Source organism: Desmodus rotundus, chromosome 8, assembly GCF_022682495.2.
Source record: "Desmodus rotundus isolate HL8 chromosome 8, HLdesRot8A.1, whole genome shotgun sequence".
Taxonomy (NCBI): domain Eukaryota; kingdom Metazoa; phylum Chordata; class Mammalia; order Chiroptera; family Phyllostomidae; genus Desmodus; species Desmodus rotundus.
This window is the reverse complement of record NC_071394.1, coordinates 80,322,250-80,344,218: the sequence shown is the minus strand read 5'-3', so window position 1 is coordinate 80,344,218 and position 21,969 is coordinate 80,322,250.

Below are 21,969 nucleotides of genomic sequence, written 5' to 3'. Positions count from 1 at the left end.
TCCTTTTTCATGTTGATATAGTTTGCAGTGAGTTCATTGTAGTTCCCCTGTAGTTTTTGGTAATTCTGTGTGAGCTCATGAAGCTTCTTTATAATCAATTCCTTGAACTCAGAATCTGATAGTTGACTTGCCTCTTTTTCATTTAGCATTGTTTCTGAGACTTCGCCCTTTCCTTTCTTTTGGGTATTGTTTCTTTGTCTTCCCATTGTTTGTGAGATTATTCCTGTTAGCCTCTGGTTCTTAAGTTGCTCTGTTCTGACCCCCCTGAGTTTTTGGCATAAACTTCTGTGATAGAATACCTGTGAGATTTTGTGTACAGTCTCCTTGATCTCCTGATCTTACTGATCTTGGGCTGTGGTTTCTGTTGGCTCTGTATATGTCTTTGGTTTTTGGTTCTTGTTGGGTCTTTCTTTGGTGGGTCTTTCCCACCAGCTGGTTATCTGAGGGTCAGTCTGTCCCCCACCTCTTATCTTCTGTTGTGCAGGTGTGGGCAGGTTGTGTTGGAACTGGTTCTTCCGTGTTTACAAGGTTTTGAGGCTTTTCTCTTGCTCTTGTTCAGTTGTTTGTTCTCACTATTTAGTTGTATCTCCAGATAGATCCTGGGTTGAGTTAATGTGACTTCCACTCCCTCCTTCACCTTCTTCTGTTGTTATCTCTTGGTGATTCCTTTGTTGGTGGGTTTCCTCTTCCAGGAGGAATCCTGGTGTTCCCAGTTTCTTCCCACTCTTTTTTTATGGTAGGCCTTCTCTGGTCTATGGGTGTGCGTGTTGAGCTTTCCTTGATTTGCACTCTCCCTGGATCCTGTGGTCTCAGTTCACTCTGAGATGAGGTGCAGACACTCCAAATTCGCTGGGCACCCTCCCCCGGGTGGTTCCTGTAGTCTTAGCTCCCTCCGAGATGAGGTGCGAGCACTCCTGTGTGGATAGGCACACTCCCGGTTGCTGGGCACCCTGCCCCGGGTGGTGCCTGCAGTCTCAGCTCCCTCAGAGATGAGGTACGCACATTCCCAGGTCAATGTGCACACTCCTGGACTGGTGAGTGGAGGGGTGGAGAGCAGACTGGAGCTGTTGCTGCAAGGGAATTCCCCAAAGTGCCCTAGAGGGTCTTTTTCTTTTGGGAAAAAATCCTCCTGCTCAATCCTGTGGCTCCCTCCGTACAAGGAAGGGCCTGACCTCTCACACAGCTCACCTCTTTAGCTAGGCAGGGGGCTGTCTGAGTCAGGATCTCATGCAGCCCAACTTTCAACTCTCCTCGGCCAGCGCCTGTGGTCTCCCTGGGTTTTCCACTTCTTCCTTATTCCCCTCCCTGCGACTTCAGGCAACCAGGTCTCTCACAGTATTGCTCTGGCCTTGTTTGGCAGCGGAGTGGGCCATTAACCCAGCTCTCTCCCAGGAGTCCTGTGGCAGGCCCCGCACTTGCAGGCCTGGGGTTGCAGCCGCCCTGGTCCCCGTGGTGGTCCCAGGGACCTTTTTGTCTTGAAGCAATCCCCTTACCTTCTGTTCTCTCAGTGTCCTCTGTACTTTTTGGTCTCCTATCTTCATAAACACTGGGCTGCTTTTGGCTGTTTGCTTTGTTTCTCAGTGGAGTGGGTAGGTGTTTTACCCAGGTGCAGGGGGAAGTTAACTCAGCTTCCACCTATCTCGCCGCCATCTTCTCTCTCTCATGATTCTTTTAAATATAGTATCTGCTTCATTTATTTTACATATTTAATAGAAATATCATGGTTTAGACAAGATTATTCTGCCCTCTCAAGCCAGAATTGAAAAATTTACAGGAGGGAGAGGCATTACATTAACTCTTTTTAATCACAAATTACAAGCCAGCAGTGTACATGAATATACTAGCATTTATTTAATCATGCATTCAACGAATATTTGTCGAGCATCTACCATGTGTCACATGTCATGAGATGAGTGGGCAGTAACCCACACCATTATTTGGTGACCATCTTAAGGAAAAGGATATATTTCTATCAGTATTAAGGGTTCCCTATCTCAACTACTGCAGCCCAGGTTGTCTCTTCCAACCCCTCTCCCAGCTGAGAAATGTGGCTGACAGGAGGAGAGAATATGGTGGCCAAGTAGGTGGAAGCTGAGCCACTTGCTTGTGCCCCCAGCATGGATTTTCAGCTGATTTTCTCACAAGTGACCTGAACAATCAACAGTATCTCAGCTGATGTGAATTTTTAAAGCCAAGGAGTACAGAGGATGCTTTGCATAGTCTGCACCTGTACAACAGCGTAAAAGGCATGGTGGGTGGTGTGACTGTCAGTTAGCCAGCTGAAGGGAAGAACCTAACAAAGAACAACCCCCAAACAACCAAAACCCAATTACTAAAAGAGAGTCCATATTAATGGCACAAAGGGAATTCTAAGAGCATCCAACTCAGGAGGTCAAGTAGACTGCACCACTGAGTCCCAAAGATCTCCTACCACAGAAGGCCCCATGAAGACAGGAACTTAAAGCGGATCAATCTAATATGCAGAAACAAACAAAAAGAGTCACCTAAAATGAGGAGACAAAGAAACAACCTCCAACTGAATGGAAAGGAAGAATCCACAGAAAGAGTGCTAAATGAAATTGAGGCAAGCAATCCATTAGACATAGAGTTCAAAACAATGGCTATAGGGATGCTCAGGGAACTCAGTGAGAACTACAAGGAACTTTATGGGGCTACAGGGAACTTAGAGGGAACTACATCACCATGAAAAAGGACATAGAAACTGTGAACAAAAGCCAGGAGGAAATGAAGAATATAATATCTGAAATTAACAAGACAATAAAAGTAATTAAAAGCAGGCTAGATGAAGCAGAGGATCAAATCAGCAAGTTGGAAGACAAGGTAGAATAAAAAAACACCCAGTCAGAGCAACAAAATGAAAAAAGACTCAAAAAGAGGGAAGATAGTTTAAGGGAGCTGCAAGACAGCATGAAACATAACAATAATTGCATCATAGGAATACCAGAAGAAGAAGAGGATCAAGGGTTAGAAAATCTGTTTGAAAAAATAATGACAGAAAACTTCCCTACCATGGTCAGGGAAAAAGTCATGCAAGTTCTAAAAGCACAGAGGGTCCCAATAAAGATGATCCAAAGAGGCCCACTCCAAGACACATCATAATTAAAATGGCAAAATTTAAAGACAAAGAGAGAGTCATAAAAGCAGCAAGGAAGAAACATCTAGTAACATATAAAGGATCTCAAATAAGGCTATCATCTGATTTCTCAACAGAAACACTACAAGCCAGAGGGAATGGCATGAAATATTCTAAGCAATGAAAAGCAAAGGCCTACAACCAAAACTACTCACCCAGCAAGGCTCTTACGTAAAATGGAAGATGAAATAAGGAGCTTCCCAGACCAAAAAAGGGTAAAAGAGTACATCTCCACCAAAATAGCATTGTAACAGAAGCTAAAGGGACCTCTTTAGGAAAATGAAGAGAGAGAGAAGAAACAGGTACAAAGGGGAAAATGGCAATGAATACATACCTATTGATAATAACCTTAAATGTAAAAGGATTAAATGCTCCACTCAAAAGATACAGGGTAGTTGAGTATGAAGAAAACACGATCTGCTTATATGCTGTCTACAGGATACTCAGCTCAAAACAAAAGATCTACACAGTCTGAAAGTGAAGAGATGGAAAAAAAATATTCCAAGCAAATGGACATGAAAAAAGTGCTGGGGTAGCAATACTTTTATCAGACAAAATAGACTCAAAACCAAGGCAATAATAAAAGACAAACAAGATCACTACATAATATTTAAGGGAGTAGTCCAATAAGAGGAAATAATCCTTGTAAACATATATGCATCCGATATAGGATCACCTAAATATATAAGGGAAATCTTGGAGAACTTTAAGAGAGAAATTTGACAGCAATACAATTATCGTAGGGGATTTTAACACCCCAGTGTCAAGAATGGATAGGTCATCCAAACAAAAAATCAACAAGGATATTGTGACATTGGGCGACACTCTAGATCAAATGGACTTAATTGATATTTACAGAGCATTTCACCCCAAAGATGCAAAACATACATTCTTTCAAATGCACATGGATCATTTTCAAAGATAGAACACATGGTAGGACACAAAAAAACCTCAACAAATTCAAGAAAATTGAAATCATATTAAGCATCTTCTTGGATCATAATGGCTTGAAAAGAGAAACCAACCTCAAGGAAAAAACTGAAAAATATTAAAAAACATGTCATTAAATAACGTTGTTAAATAATGATTGAGTTAACAATGAGACCAAGAAAGATATGAAAAAGTTCCCAGGCACAAATGAAAATGAACACACAACAATCTAAAACCTGTGGGACACAGTGAAGGCAGTTCAGAGAGGAAAGTTCATAGCAATACAGGCCTACCAATAGAAGAGAGAAAAATCTCAAATAAAGAACCTAACTTTACACCTACAGGAGCTAGAAGAACAACAAACAAAGCCCAGAGAGAGTACAAGGAAGGGAATAATCAAGGTCAGAGCAGAATTAAATGACGTAGAGACAAAAAAATAATAATTCAAAGGATCCAGGAGCTGGTTCTTGAAAAGATACACAGAATTGACAAATATTTGACCAGACTCATCAAGAAAAAATAGGACCGAAATAAATAAAATTAGAAATGAAAAAGAAGTTACAACTGATACCACAGGAATACAAAGGATTATAAGAAATTACTATCAACAACTACATGCCAAGACATTGGACAAGCTGGGCAAAATGGATAAAGTTCTAGAAACATTCTTCTGAAACTGAATCAAGAAGAAGCAGAAAGGCTGAATAGACCAGTAACAACTAGCAAAATCAAAGCAGTAATTAAAAAAACTCCTGACACACAAAAGCCCTGGACTGGACAGCTTCACAGGAGAATTTTACCAAACATTCAAAAAGAACTAACTCCTATTCTTCTCAAACTATTCCAAAAAATTCAAGAAGAGGGAAGACTCTCAAACCATTTTTATGAGACCAGTATCATCCTAATTCTAAAATGAGGTAAAGACACAAGAAGAAAGAAAATTACAGGCCAATATCTCTGGTGAACATAGATGCTAAAATCCTCAACAAAATATTTGCAAACTGCATCCAGCAATACATTAAAAAGATCATACACCATGATCAAGTGGGATTCACCCAAGGGATGCAAGGAAGGTATAATATTAGCAAATAAGTATAATACACCACATAAAAAATGAAAGACAAAAACCACATGATCATATCAGTAGATGTAGAAAAAGCACTTGTTGAGGTATAGCACCCATTTATGATAAAAATACTCAGCAAAGTAGGAATAGAGGTTGCATACCTTAACATAATAAAGGCCATATATGAGAAACCTAATGCCAACATCGTACTCAATAGGAAAAAACTGAAAGCTTTCCCCCTTAAGATCAGAAACTAGACAAGTGTGTCTGCTTTTGCCACTCTTATTCAACATAGAACTGGAAGTTCTAGCCACAGCAATCAAAGAAGAAAAACAAATAAAAGGCACCCATATTGAAAAAGGGGAAGTAAAACTCATTATTCAAGATGACATGATAGTGTACATAAAAAAAACCCTATAGTCCCCACCAAAAACTGCTTGACCTAATAAGTGAATGTGGCAAAATAGCAGGTTACAAAGTCAATATTCAGAAATTGATGGCATTTTTGTACACCAATATTAAACTATCAGAAAGACAAACTAGGGGGGAAAATCCAATTAACTGTAGCAACAAGAAAAATAAATCACCTGAAAATAAATTTAACCAAGGAGGTAAGAGACTTGTTATAGAACACTAGCAAAAGAAACTGAAGAAGATACCAATAAAAGGAGCATGTACTGTGTTCATACTGCCCAAAGAAATTTATAGGTTTGATACAATTTCTATTAAATACCAATGGCATATTTCAAAGATCTAGAACAAATATTTCAAAAATTTACATGGAACCAAAAAGACCCCAAATACCCTCAGCAATTTTGAGAAAGAAGAACACAGTTAGAGGGATCACAATGCCTGGTATTAAACTATATTACAAGGCCACTGTAATCAAAACAGTTTGGTACTGGCATAAGAACAGACACATAGATCAATAGAACAGAATAGAGAGCCCAGAAAAAAAAAAAAACCCACATGTCTCCATGGTCAATTAATATTCAACAAAGAGGGCACAAGCATTCAATGGAGTAATAGTGGTCTCTTCAATAATTGGTGTTGGGAAAACTGCATTGGTACATGCAAAAAAAAAAAAAGACAACCAACTTACACCATACACTGGAATAAACTAAAATGGATAATGGACTTAAAAATAAGTCATGACCATGAAAGTCCTAGTGGAAAACATAGGCAGTAAAATATCAGATAGCCCATGTAGCAATATTTTACTGATATTTCTCCTAGGGTAAGGGAAATAAAGGAAAAAAATAAACAAATGGGACTACATCAAATTTAAAAGCTCCTGCATGGCTAAAGAAACCATCATCAAAATGAAAAGGGAACTGCCTGTATGGGAGGACTTATTTGCCAATGATACATCAGACAAGGATTTAATTTCTAAAATATATAAAGAAACCGTAGGATTCAATGCTAGGAAGACAAACGATCCAATTAAAAAATGGGCAAAGGATCTGAATAGACACTTCTTCAAGGACATACAGATGGCCCATACACATAAGAAAAGATGCTCAACATCACTAGCCATCAGAAAGATCAAATTAAAACCACAATGAAATATCACCTCACACCTGTCAGAATGGCATTCATTAATAAATCAACAAGCAACAGGTACTGGCGAGGATGTGGAGAAAAGGGAACCCTAGTACACTGCTGGTAGCAATGCAGACCTATGTAGCCAGTGTGGAAAACTGTATGGAATTACCTCAAAAAATTAAAAATGGAACTGCTTTGAGACCCAGTGATTCCACTGCTGGGGATGTACTCTAAGAATCCTGAAATACCAATTCAAAAGAACTTATGCACTCCTATGTTCATAGCAGTACTATTTATAATAGCCAAGTGCTGGAAACAGCTTAAGTGCCCATCTGTAGATTTATGGATCAAAAAATTGTGATACATTTACACAATGGAATACTATGCAGCCAAAACAAAGAAGGAACTCCTACCTTTTTGGCAGCATGATGAAATTGGAGAGTATTATGCTAAGTGAAATAAACCAGGCAATGAAAGACAAATACATATGATCTTATTTATAAGAGGAATCTAATGAGCAAATTAAACTAATTAGCAAAATAGAACCAGAGGCATGGAAACATAGAACAGACTGATAGCAGCCAGGGGATAAGGGGGAGGAGGATAATGGTGGAAAGAAGGGGAAGGAACTAGTCAAAGATCAGATATAAATGACCCCTGGACATGGAAAACCCTGTGGGGATTTACTGTGGGAACAGGGGGGTAGGTGGGTAGAGGGGAGTAAAGGGGCAAAAATTGGGACAACTGTAACAGAATAACAACAACAACAAAGGAAATGTGGCTGACATGTAATGATGAACAAGATAGGCTCAGTCTCTGTTCATAGCTTTCTATGGGAGGTCTTCAATGTTCAGTGGGCAAATAGTATACAATGTGATGGGTCATCTAACAGAAGAAACACTACATGAAGCTGTGAGTTCACATTTGTTGGGGAAGCATGCAAGACAAGGGAAACTTCTCAGAAGAAATGTTGTATAATCTGATAGGAAGGTGGTACCAAATGCAGAGGTAAGGCACAAGTGAACAGCAGATGCAGAGTGTTGAAGGCAAAAGAGTACAGTACACATTCAAGGAAGGTAAAATAGTTCTGTACAGATGGGTTATTAAGGATGGATAAGTGGTGTGTGGTGTTAAGGTTATAGGTAGAATTTAGTTTTTAATTTAAATCAGGTCAGAGCCTGCGGACAGGTCTTTATCTTAAGAGCAATCATACGCAGATAAAGAGTGTTAAGCAAGAGAGTGAAGTGATTAGATTACCCTTTGAGAATGATCCCTCAGGCTGCCACATGGAGAGTGGTTGGCTAGACCAAAGCTGGGTGCAGGGAGAGTGGTTGGGATTCTACCTACTTCAAGAGACAGAGTAAGAGATGGGGATGGTTTGTGCTAGGAGATATAAAGGAATAAATGGAATTGAACAGAAGATTAAGTAATAGAATCTCCAAAACTTGGTGTGTATGGTTTTTTTTTGTAGCTCAAATTTTGTGTTAGTGGAGAACATTTCAATGTGCAGGTTTCAATAACAACAAAATAATAACAATAATCAAAACAATGGCACTTACTGAGTGTTTACTCTAGATAGGCACTTGATCAGCACTTCTCATTTCGTCTTCACAACCTCACCATGAATTAGACATATACCTGTTATTCTTCCTGCCCTACAGAGAGAAAACTGGGAATCAGAGAAGTTGAATTTCTTGCCCAGGATCACACTCCTAGTGGGTGGCAGATCTGGGACTTGGGAAGTCTGATCCTTGAGCCCATGTTCCTGCTGGAAATGAATGTTGGAGGACAATAATGGAATTTATATAGAATCCAAGCCTTGAGGTGTGTAGGTTAAGAGTGTAGCTTTTTACCACCAAAATATTGTGTACTTGTCAGGACCAACATACACATGAGATTTTCAGTAAGATTTGTTCCTTTTGCTGTACAGAAAACATAGGTGTGAGGTAAGAAAGAGAAAAAAGGAAGAAGAGATCAAATAATTCACAGAAAATCATGAGATGTCCTGCGCCTTCTCTATTCCAGGCACTATATTCTCCTAGGTGCTTTATTTTTACTCCTCAAGTGCTGTGTGCAGGGAATGTACTATTTTTTTTTAATCTCCAAGCATCTAGGAGGCAGGTGGCGTGGTTCCATTTGATTAATTCAGAACCTGAGATGGACAGAGATTTTTCTTGATCCCCAAGGTCATCCATTAGGACTGGGCAGAGCCCAACTTGGCTCCTGTTCTTTATCCAGAGCACACTGCTGTCTCTCACAAAGAGGAAGGTAGAGATGCCTGAGGCAGGTACACACTCAGGCACAAAGAAATAGGATTTCAAAGGTGGGAAAAAAGAAGGAAAGCTTTGTTGAGTGTAGAATTTGGAGCTGGGTCATCTTACAAGCAGGTCTCATTAGAGTAACAGCAATCACTTCTCTTCACATTGCCTCAAGTTCACTGTTAGCAGGAATGTGTTTGATTAACTTTAGTGCCCCAGTTTGAATTCCACAACAATTAGAAGTCAGGACCAGAACATAAGTTCCAGTCTAGATATTTTTACTGTTGGTAGAAGTGATTTGTTGCTCTTTGGATTATCACAGATGAGTCCATGCTGAGTAATTGAGACTCTAAGCAATGTTAGTTGGCATCTGAATTTTCTTGGAATAGATGATACCTTGGACTCACAGTCCATCTGTCCTAGTCCCAGGACCATGTAATTGGAGGACTGCAAATATCTAACAGTTAACAAAGCATAGGCAGTTTAAATGATTTAGTCACTTGCCTATAGTCCCACATGTACTGGTGGTGAAGTTTACAGAGTTATTCCCATTGCATCTTGGTTTTTCATGGAGAAATCACAGAAACAGTTCAGGACTGTGGCAGCAATGGACCACTGCAGGATAGACCAGGAGTGGTTCCAGAGTAGTAACACTGTGTCCAATTGGCTTCCTTATCCCTGTGATTAACACAGTACCTAGTTTATAGTAAACTCTCAAACAATGCAACTTATTTATGTCTAATAAAGGAGCAGTATAGTATAGTGGTCAAGCCTATGAATGTTTAGCTCAGTCTGCTGGGTTCAAATCATCCTAGCTACATGTTTGCATTTAGCTCTCTTGACTTCAATTTCCTCATACATAAAATGGAAATAACATTGTTGTAAGATATCCCATTTAAAGTGCTTAATAGAGGCTGATGTATATAGTAAGTGCTCAGTCTTAGCTGTTACTTATCTATCATCATTAATAACCTACAAGCAAAGTGTCTTACTTCATAATCTTTCATTATTTTCCAAAGGTATGTTTGCTCAAGAAAAAAGGAATACACATCCAGAAATTGTTCCTTTGAGTGGTAGATCCAGAGGTGCAATCGTCTTGTTTTGGAGAAAGACATATAGTGGGGTGAATAGAAAAAGTACTCATAAGTTAGATTGTAATCCAGAGGGTGTGTCTTCACTTTTGAAGAAGTAAGAATGCCCAATAGGGTGTGGCTCAGCAAAAACACTGGACATACTAAAGGCATCTTTCTATTAGATAACTGACTAACATGGCTCCTCGGTATGTGACATATAGTGCTCCCCCAAATGTCTGTGGAAGTCCTCAGGTTTTGGCATGGCTTCCCCTTGGCTGCTCACAGAAAGCCTTCATAATCACATACACTCTGCCCTCTACTTATCTTTATGAGGTCTCTCCTCTCTGACCCAACCAAACTGCTCTACGATTTTGAGCCTCCCTACTCTCCTTATTTCTCATATCCCTCACAGAGCCAGGTGATCCTTATCTTTTTTCCCTACAGATTGATCAGCCTGCAGCTTTCTTTCTTCTTGATCTCATGTGTTAATAACATAAACCCTAAATCCTTAATTTTTTCCTCAGGGCCTTCCACTGTGATTCTCAAAAACCCTTTCATTTTTTCATACAACTCCTGATAAATCAACATCCATGTCTATCAAAGCTATTGTTGTAGACTTCAACAACACATTTTGGAATTCAGAAAAACTAAACATAGATTTTATTTTTCTCTTTCCATTTCTGCTGTAACCACACCAGTTCTCCTTGAGGCAACATGGTGCTTCTAACTGACAGGAGGAAGGGTCCTAATCAAAGAAGGAACAGAAGCGCAATGGTTGATGCTTCAGGATCATATCTGGTTGTGTCACATCCATTCATTGTGAATTCTACTTTCAAGTTTCAGCGACTTGGCTCCTGTCCTTGACTCATTGCTGACATTGATCTCTGGGCTTTCTGTTTTGCCCCTATGAAGATATAAAATGAGGAGTGTGCTGGTGAGGTTATCCTGAAATTCACACTTGTTTTTCATATCATAGTGCTTTGCATGAATTTTCTAAAGTTTCATTACTGTTCCTGAGGTGTTCCTAAGTACTGGGGGCTCACTATGTGTGTCTCATTTAGTCTTCACAATGACCCTATGAGGTAGATGCTACTATTGTCTTTATTTTAAAGATGAGCAAACTGAGATTCTGAAAAGTGGAGGCTATCATATTTGCTATTTATCATGTATTTCAAGCTCCCTCTTTGAGAACTGATGCCTCTTTGGAATGGTGTGCCCATATAATTGGCTTTGATAAATAAAATATGAGTAGAAGTGATACATGTCACTTCTGAGTGGAAGCTCTAAGAGCCAATACACAATTAACCATGCTCTATTTCCCTGTGTCTCAATGATGTCCCAGATACTGAACACTCCCTTTGCTTGTGTTCTTGAATAAGGGTGACATAAAGCAGAGTCCCGTCCATTCCTTAGTGGACTGGAAGCAACATGCAAGAAAGAAAATTTTGTTGTTTTCAGCCACCAGGTTTTCATGACTTATTAGTACAGCTTAACCTTGCTTCGATTAATACAGAAGCACCTCATTCATGCAGTCATTTATTCATTTATTTATTCAACAAATATTAAATATCTGCTATGTGCCAGATGAGGACTAGGTAATACACCTGCAAGTCTTTATACCTGTCTTTAAAGCCTCTGGTAGCTTGTCCACCAAAATCATGCACTTCAGTAAATGATGGAGTCAGCTTTATAACTCAGACCATTGGATTTCGGAGTTTGTGCTCTGAAATGCTGTATTCTAAAATATCAAATAGCTATTTTTAGAACAGTTTAAATTGGTTTTAAAATCTTGTAGGTTCTGGGTCTGGTCTATCTCAGAGAACATAGCAGGCTAAATTCCTTATGAGTTGTCAGTTCAGTTGTGATTGGGCAATGCATATTGGCTGAGTCTCACCACCAAAAAAAAGGTTAAACAAGATGCCAAAATGTTGACAATGATTTAAGGGGTGGGCATTCACTATGTTGTCTGAATGCCCAGCATTTTTAAATACACTGTTATGTTTGCAGGATTTTTCCACTTAATGGGTTGCCCTTCCTCAATGTGGAAGCCTGAACACTCACTTCCACCCTCCTTTGCAGCTAAAAACAGGCAAGTGACCATTCTCCACTGACCAGACTTCAGTTCATAAATGAACAATCTGAGGCTTACTGTTGAGTGCTGTTAGCTGGTAGAGGAAGGAGAGGCCCCTGGCTCTAAGGAGGAGAGTGATGGCAGAGCTGAGTGCCTGGCATGCATGTGGTATCTGTAATGAGGCTGCAGTGTTAAAAGTAGTTCATTCAATAGTACCAGTGCTGGGAGAGAGCAGCATTCTTCCCATCAGGCTAGTTTTGGAACATGATTTGGGGATTATTCCTGGAAATTTGGCATTAAGCCCAGTTCTCTAAACCTCCAATAATCCTGTGAGCTACCCACTATCCTTTAATGAATGTGTTTTCTGTTTAACCACCCACAGTCAGTTCTGCTTCTTGCCAGTAAGAACCCCAACTGATGGAATGTAGAGTCTGAGTCAGAAAAGTTTTGAGCCAGAGCTTGAGAAAAGAGAACAGCAAATGTCTAATCTAAAGATGTATGTGTCGTGGGTGGAGAATTAAAGTCTAGGAAATCTGAAATCAAAGGTAGTAAGGATTGAGAAGGAGATGAGCTTCAGGTCCATCTTGGACATATTGGTGTTGGCAGCATCTGTCTTCAGGCCCTTGTCCTATTGGATCTGTTCACTCAGTCATTAACTGATATTTATAGAGTACCTACTAGGTTCCTAGCCCCAGGCTAAGCAATGGGGGAATATAATGATGAATATGCTAGACATAACTCCAGTAGTTTTATATAATGGAGAGTCTTACCATACTCAAATGATCACAGTAATGAACAAATATATAATTCCAAATTGATAATAAAAGAAAGTTATATTCTAAGTGCATATAGTAGAATGACATGAACAAGTATGGGAAATCAGGGAAGCCTTCCTAAGGAAGTGGTTTTGGAGCTAATGCTGAAGGGGAAAAAGAAACAGAGGGTGGAAGAGAACAGAAAAGTATTCCCAGTGATGAACAAAGTTACATTAAAACATTAAATATGGCTGAAGCCAAGGAAGTGGGGACTGGGCAGTAGTTGACAAGGCTGCAGATTTAGGCATAAGGCTGGTATTAGCAATCCTATAAGCATTTTGAACTTTAACCTAAAAATTGCCAGAAATATTTTGCCTCTCCCTTCTGCCCTGCAAAGTTTCTGTTGAGAAATCAGCTCCCATGTATGGTATCTAACTGCTTTTCTCTTGCTGCTTTTTAAGATTCTTTCTTTATCTTTAACCTTTGGCATTTTAGTTATGATGTGTCTTGGAGAGGGTTGGTTTGGATTCATCTTGATTGGGACTCCCTGTTTTTCCTGGACTTATATATCTATTTCTTCACCAAGTTTGGGAAGTTTTTAATCACTGGTTTTTTAAACAAGTTTTCAATCACTTGTTCTCTGTCTTCTCTTTCTGGTACCTCTATGATGTAAAGTACATAAAACATAGGTAATATAGTCAATAATATTGTAATAACTAGGTATGATGACAGGTAGATACTTGACTTCTTAAGGAATCACTTCATAGGTGTACAAATGTCTGAAATTAATATAGTATTCAATGTCAACTGTAATTGAAATTTTTTAAAGTAAAAAAAAAAGATTACCAGGAGATGCTGAAGTATTTTATGCATGGCCTAATGGAATCAGATTTGTGTTCTATCTGCAGAAAGATAACTCTGCTGGAGTTATGGTAGATAGCTTTAATGAGAGATCAATCGCCAATAACCAAACTTGCTCTCTGCATATTTTTAGTAGGTGGATTTTACCTTTACTACTACCTTTAGGGTTCCAAGTGTTCATGCCATTATCTTATGCCCTTTGAAGCCTGGCAATGGAAAATGCCACAAATCAGTGTGCTGTCATACTTTACCATATTAATGGTTAAATTAGATAGTGATCACACAGTGGCATTGCTTTGTTTACTTGTTGGAAGCCATAAAATAACCTTCCTCATTAAGGAACCATTTTCCTACTACAAAGCAAATTTGGAATGGATACAATGTGTCTTTAATCTCTCTTTAATTAAATATGTTACCTTCAATCATATTCCCACAATTCACCATGTCTTATCTATAAGTGACTTGAACTAAAATGCTCTCTTATCTTTCTGTCACAATTTGTCAAAGGCTCAGAAGGTCACTATCAATGAGAATGTTGAGGGGCAGGATTTGGTGTGTTTGGTCTTAATGAGTAAATAATGAGTAAATAATTGAGAAAGAAATCTAAAAATGTGTCCCTGAGGCTTATATAATGGTGTATTTGGTCCACAAATAACACACAATAGAAAATTAAGTTTTGCTAGTTAGACTAAAGCCATTTTATTTTCATTCATTAACAAAGGTGATAAGGACAAAAATTAAGGCAAGACCCTTGGAACAAATTGAGCCCTAAGTACCACTTCAGCAGAGAACAGTTATACTAAACTAGAACTTTAAATAGCAGTGCTCTGGATACTTTTGGCTTACTCTATTCAAAATCACTGTGAGTTATTGTCTGTTATGAATAAGTTGATGGCAGCTGCTGTTAATGGTGATGGTTGCTTGGGGATGGGGGACTGGGAAGAAAAATCCCCACCAGCTGTGTTTTCTATGCTTCCCAGATGCTAAAGTTTCCAGTGCTATGGAAGAATAATGGGGGAGTTGGACATTAAAAAAAGAAATGATCTTAAAGCTAGGAGCTGTGGTGTCATCAAGTAGGGAAACTTTCTCCATTTATTTTCTTAGTAACAATGGAGGTGAGACTAAGAAACCCTAAGAGGAACATATATATCTGAAACAAAGACAAAGACTCTTTGTTGTTTCTTGCATGTCTTGATTGACAACCTCTGTTATGAAGCCAATACTGTGCATAAAATAATGATCCTTATGTGGGAAGAACAGCAAAAAAGGCTTACAGTGGTTTAATAACAGCTTTCTACTAGCTAGATAGCTGAAAACTTAAAATGTAGTTGACAGTAATTAGTTTTGTGTTTCTTTTTTATTAAAAATGTAAAACATTAAGTGTCATTAAAAAAGAAAACACATACAATAGAGATCCATCCGATGAATTCCTTAAGGCGGTGAACATTCCACCTTAGCCTGGGTTCCAAGTCTATTGAATTGGAAGAAATGTAGAAGGAGACTTTTCATAGAAAATTGACCAAGAGGCTTTTCCATGGGAACAATGATAGTGAGATGTTAGCAATGCTGCAAAAAGTGCTTACCCCTGCCTCTTTGGTGCAATTCAGAAACATTGTGTACATTCAAATGATCACAAAAACTTTCAAAACCAACCTGTTCTAATAAAAAGACTGGAAAACTTATCCACTAAATATTTTGACACAATCAAGATCTAATCTACCTGCTAGTGAGTTTATTTTTCTTGAAGTTGAAAGAGAATTTATTTGTGGGTGGAGAATATGTGAGTCTGATTGTTGACTGATTACACAAACAGGAACTTTTCCACTTACATATATCATAATTACAACCAATATCATTTGTACTTACACTGAAGTTAATTAGCTAATATGTCCTTGTTTATGCCTCCCCCTCTAGTATATGTGCATATTTTGAAATTTACCACTTTCGAACTTAGAGTTTGGTATTAAAGTACTTTCCCTGTATCTCTAAGTAGTGAAAAGTTTTTAAATTCAGTGATGTGCCTCAGGAGGCTTGTACTGACTCACTAGTGCCAGCTGTTAAATTTTCAAAGATTTTATAAGCTGGTTGTTAAGCATGGTCATTATTAAAAATTAAAACATATAAACATACAATTGAATAAGTTACATTTAAGAAGAATAAACATTTAAAATTCACCATCTTCTAATTATTTTATTACATCTTGCTGTTATCTATGCCCCTGAGGTTACTTGAGTGTATTGTGTATGGTGAAAATATTCCAAAAAGGCATGCCAGTGCACATCTCTTCCCAACACATTGTTTGACAATGCATATTGGTAGCTTAAAATTGGTCAATATTTATACCATGGAAATAGGCAAATGCTAGATACCAGAGTTTGATTTCTTGTTGTTTTGATTGTCTAGACCAGAGCTTGGCAAACTACACCCTCAAAGAAAAATTCTATCCCAAAGAATTAAGAATGTTTTATATACTTAAATAGTTATTTTTTAAAGGAATAATATATGACAGGTAATAAGTGGCAAACTTTTTCTGTAAAGGTCTGGAAGTAAGCATATGAGGTTTTGTGGGCCAGAGATTCTCAGTCAGAATGACTCATTTTTGCCATTCTAGCCCCAAAGCAGCCACCGGCAATATGTAAACAAATAGACCTGGCTGTGTTCCAATAAAAATGTATTCCCATAAACAGCATGTGGGCCTGATTCGAATCACAGGTCATAGCTTTCCAACCTCTAAACAGGAAGTTCTAAAACAGGAATAATTAACTTCATGTTTAGCCATTGTCCTTCTAATCAACAAATAATAACTGTAATAATAATCTTTGAATCTAGTCAGTGCCCTTATAGAATTAAAGTATCAATGACGTTTTGCTGCAGAAAATTGCAACACAGTTCATTTGATTCACTTTGCAGTTACATTAAAGGAAAATTCCATCTCTAAAGGCTTGTTGGTCAATTATGTGATGACAGTTGTGAAATGATACTTTGCAGTTTTAAAGCCCTTTAAATTTGCCTGATTCACTAAGCTACAGAGGGAACTCTCAAGAAGCAATGGAATTTCACAAGCAAGACACAGACATATTCATTCAACCCACTTATTTTATAAGTAATATGAAACCACATATTTGGGGTACACATTTAACTTTTATGAGCCTCTTTCCCATTGAATCAGTGAATGTTACATTTCAGCTCACATGGCTATCTGCATTAGGAATGTTGGTTTTATAGATAGTGGTATTTCATTCTACTTTATATGAGTGTTCTTATGTGTAGCCACATACATTGAACACATACCCATACATAGGACCTGTATCAAACATTCCTGAAGCACAACTGTTATTGCTATGCTCAATCTCTCCCAATGATCTGGAAAATCTGGTCTCAATTTCCCAGATTTTAGGTTTATGAGTCACTAAGAATTAATAGAATACCATCATGTGCCCCTTAATGATGGGGATATGTTAGAAAAATGTGTGGTTAGGTGATTTCATCATGTGAACATCACAGAATACACTTACACAAACCCAGATGGTATAGCTAACTACACACCTAGGCTAAATGGTATAGCGTGTTGCCCCTAGGCCACAAACCTGTACAAAACAGCATGAGATTAAATCAAGCACAAGAGAAAATGATATGACCCAAAGACTGAGTAAAGATCTAGATAAGGCTCTTGCTTGTGCAACACCACATACTATTTTACAGCATTTTTTTTGTAAGTAGTAAGAGTACACTCTAAAGTAATATTTAGAAGTGTAATAAATACATAAATTGATAACATAGTTATTATTAGTAAACATTTTGTATTACATTGTGTGTGTTGTGCTTATTATACGTCTGGCAGCACAGTAGGTTTGTTTACACCGGCCTCACCATAAACACATGAGTAATGCATTGCACTTCAATGTTTCAGTGGCTATGATGTCACTAAGCCAGGAATTTTCGAGGTCCACCACCATAAGATATGTGGTTGGTCATTGACCAAAACATCTTTATGCAGTGCATAACTGTAGTTGATTTAATAGAGCCTTAATAGTTTGTATGCATTTTAATTTCCTCTTGGAGGGCAACATTTATGTGTCTGTGCACATTCTTTCCACTTGCTAGAGTCCCTCCACATTCATCTTAAAAAGGAACAGTACCTCAATAATATCTGACCTATAAAATTCTCATTTACTTCAGGCGTGAGAAGGATCACAGCCTGTCCCCTGAATGTTCTGTAAATAATCAATGTACATAATGGTAAAGCTGTTGGAGGTGGATTCAGCCCACCTGAGTTCTGGGCCTGGCCTTGTCTCTGGGTCATTGGGTCAACCTAGGCTAATTGCTTTCCTATATCACCTTCAAAATTGCTACAACCATCAAAACTGAAGTAGAATTAGACTAACTCTAACATCCTTTATAGTTTACATTTTGTGATACCAGATACTTTGAGTTAGAAAGTACATCCCAGGCACATCATTACTTTCCTGCCTATGCTCATGGACTGAGGAGTGTGGTGAACCTGAACTGAAGGTCTTGTGGGTCCAGACAACCCCAAAGATTGAACACTGGCAGCCCTCCTGGCATAGCAGGTTTCAGGTCTGTTTAGTTTGGCCCATAAAATGTTAGTTTTAAAAAAATTATTTGTTAATATTTAAAAGTCAGACATATTTCATATTTATATTTAATATAAAAATTTGTATTGTCAGCTCTTCTAGAAAAATGGAAGATCTAGCAGTCTTGGTCCCCCATTTCCTCACTGCAATGATCTGAAGCTGAGTAGCTGCCAGCCCCAGTACGCTGGTCAGCAAGGTGGTCGAATATCTGTATCCTGAATACAGACTACGAAAGGTGATTTTCCAGGAAAGGCTTGTGAAGCTCTCATGTCGGGAACACAGTGAGCTCTGCTCTCTAATCACAAAATAGATAAAATATCACTGTAGACATCAGCTCATAAACAACAGTAAGGATAGGTTCAAGTCTACTTGGTGAGATTCCAATTTCTTCACATTATAACTTTCCTAGGGAAATAGCTATGATCATTTGCATAAATTTAAGACCATATCTACTGAGGAATAAATCTAACAAAGGAAGTACAAGATCTTTAAGAGAAAAAAATTGCAAATGTTATATCTAAAAGACAAGAAAATGGGTTAGATATAATATGCTTGTGGATGAGAATATTGTAAAGATGTAAATTTTCTTCCAATTAGTCTATAAACTCAATGCAATTCTAGTTTAAAAACACATCAAAAAATTTCAGGTAAATTTACTCTCAACTTTATCTAAAGGAGTAAAAGCCAATAAAGACCAGAAAATTCTGACAGAGAAGACAAAAGAAAAGGAAATGTCATAACACATATGAGGCTTATTGCCAATATATTATAATTAAAACAGCATGGTATTGGTTTAGTAATAATCAAATACACTAGTGCATCAGAATAGAAAGCTAATAGAAAGCTGAAAAATAGATCCATGCATCTATACAAATTGCTCTATCCAACACTGAAAACCAGTGGAGTAAGGATGAATTATTTCATATGTAGAGTTAAAAAAATTGACTTTCTTTACACAAAAAAAGTAATTGTGTTTCTACTTCCCTCTGTACAAGAGTAAACTCCAAAAAGATTTTAAAAACTTAAAGATTAAAAACAAAACACTAAAACTATTATAACAAGTAGAAAAAGAATTTTATAATCTCAGGTCTTGGAGTAGTTTCTTAAAATAAGTAATAAAAGCAAATATTTTTTAAAAAGATAAATTACTTAGCCCTGGCTGGTGTGGCTTAGTTGGTTAGAGTGTCATCCCATATGGAAAAGTTGTGTGTTCGATTCCTACTCAAGGCACATATTTAGCTTGTGGGTTCAATATCTGGTCCAGCGTGTGCTATTGCCAGTCCACACACTATGGTCCCCACTATGCGCATATACGGAAGGCAACCAGTCCGTGCTTCCCTTTCTCATTGATGTTTCTCTCCCATCCTTCTTCTCTTTTTCTGTAAAAGAAGCAATGAAAAAATGCCTTCAGGTGAGGATAAAAAAAGATAAATTACTTAGACTTTATTAAAATTTGTTTTCATATGACAAAAGATAGCTTAAAGTTGAAAAAAAATAATAGGCAAAGAACTTGTATTCAACTATATAAAGAACCCTACATTCAGTGAAGAAAAAAATACAAATAACCCAATAAAAAAATGGGCAGAAGATACTAAGACGTAATTCACAGGAGAGGATAACCCTAATAGGCAATAAAATATGAAAAGATAACCAATCTTACTAGTGATCAGGAAAAGTCATATTAAGGTAAATGAAAGCACATGTCACACAAAGACTTGTTGTTTAATTTGTAATTGCCAGAAAACCTGGAAACCACCAAATGTCCACTTACAGGTCAATGTATAGACAATATATGGTATATCCATACATTGGCTAGAAAGAAACTAAGCATTGATACATAACAATAAGGATGAATCTCAACAATCATTATGCTGAATTTAAAAAATCCAGCTCTAAAATAAAATATATACTGTGTGATGACATTTATTTTAAAAAACTAATCTATGGTGAAAGACAGCAGATCAATTGTTGTCTGGTATATTAGTTTTCTATTGCTGCATGATAAATTACAACTTAGAGACCTAAAGCAATCCACATTCATCATCTCACAGTTTCCATGGGGCAGGGATAGCTGGATTATCCGCTCAGGCTGAAATCAGGGCTGCAAACTCTTCTGAGGCTCTGAGTCCTCATTCAAGCTCTTGGGTTGTTGGCAATATTCAATTCCTTGCAGTTGTAAGATTAAGGCCCTAAACTTTGCAGGCACCTGTCATTCTCTGCTACATGCCCCTCCCCACAACATGTCAGTTTGGTTATTCAAGGACAACAGGTGAGTTGATCTGCTTTTTGAAATCTTTGTAGCTTCCTTTTCTGACCTTTAGAACCTCTATCAAAGGGCTCAAATAATAGATCAGGCCCATCTGGGTGACCTCCCGTGGAATAACTTAATAAAATTAATCAACTTGATTAGGGACTTTAAGCCAATCATTAGGGACCTTAATTACATTTACAAAATCTCTTCATCTTTGCCACACACTGTAATTTAATCACTGGAGTGCACCACATCTGGGGTTCGAAGTTGACAGATGATTTTCGGAGAAGTGTGAGGAAACTGTTGGTGGTAATGGAAATATTCAGTATCTTCATTGTGGTGCTGATTTCATGGGTATATACATCTCTCAAAATTCATCAACTTATACCCATTAAGTATGTACAAATTATTATATGTCAGTTATGTATCAATAAAGTTGTAAATTAAGAGAAATATTTTCATTCAGATTGGCAAATTATTGAAAGTAACAAGTATAAGCAGTAATTAGGCATAATTGAGACACACGTACAGTGCTGAGACAGGGGTGTATAATCTAGAAAAGAATTTGGTCAGACCTAGGAAAAAAGAACTATATGGGCATATCTTAAGGCTCAGGAATGCCACCCTGGCTGGTGTGGCTCTGGAGTGAGCACCGGTCCGTGAGCCAAAAGATCACTGGTTCAATTCCCAGTCAGGGGACATACCTGTTTTGCAGGCTGGGTCCCCAGTAGGGGGTGGGCAAGAGGCAACTACACATTGCTGTTTCTCTCCCTCTCTTTCTCCCTCTCTTTCTCTCTCCCTTTTCCTCTCTCTAAAAATAAATAAATAAATAATCTTTTTAAAAAAGCCTCAGGAATTCCTCTAATAGATATGTACTGTAAAGCAACTCACATACCTCCATCAAGAATAAACATAAGATTGTTCATTGTATATTGTTTTAATAACAAAAATAGAAAACAACTTAGGTGTCAATTATCAGAAAAATGGATAAACATAGCATATCACAAAATATGAGTTTTTATAAATTAATGAATTAGGTATGTATATATCAACATAGATCTCAAGTCTAACATTGCTTAAAGAAAGCAAGTTGCAAAATGATTGTTCAATATGATAACATCTACATAAAAGGACATAAGTGTTAGAAATGAGCAAGAAAGAGAGGCAGGAGGAACTGGGTGGTCTGATACAAATGCCTTTATTGGATGCTGGGCTGAAAGACTGGCTGAGTCGGGGTTGACTTCAGCACCGGGGGTAGGCAAGAGTGTGGTTTTTAAAACAAAAAGCGTGGGGTTTGTGAGGGGGGAGAGGAAGGGTTAGTCTCTTCTTTTTCTGGGCAAGTGCTTCAGGGTCCCAGGATGTGAGCCGGGACAATGGGTTAGGTAAAGGGTGGGCTGTTCCCAGGTACAG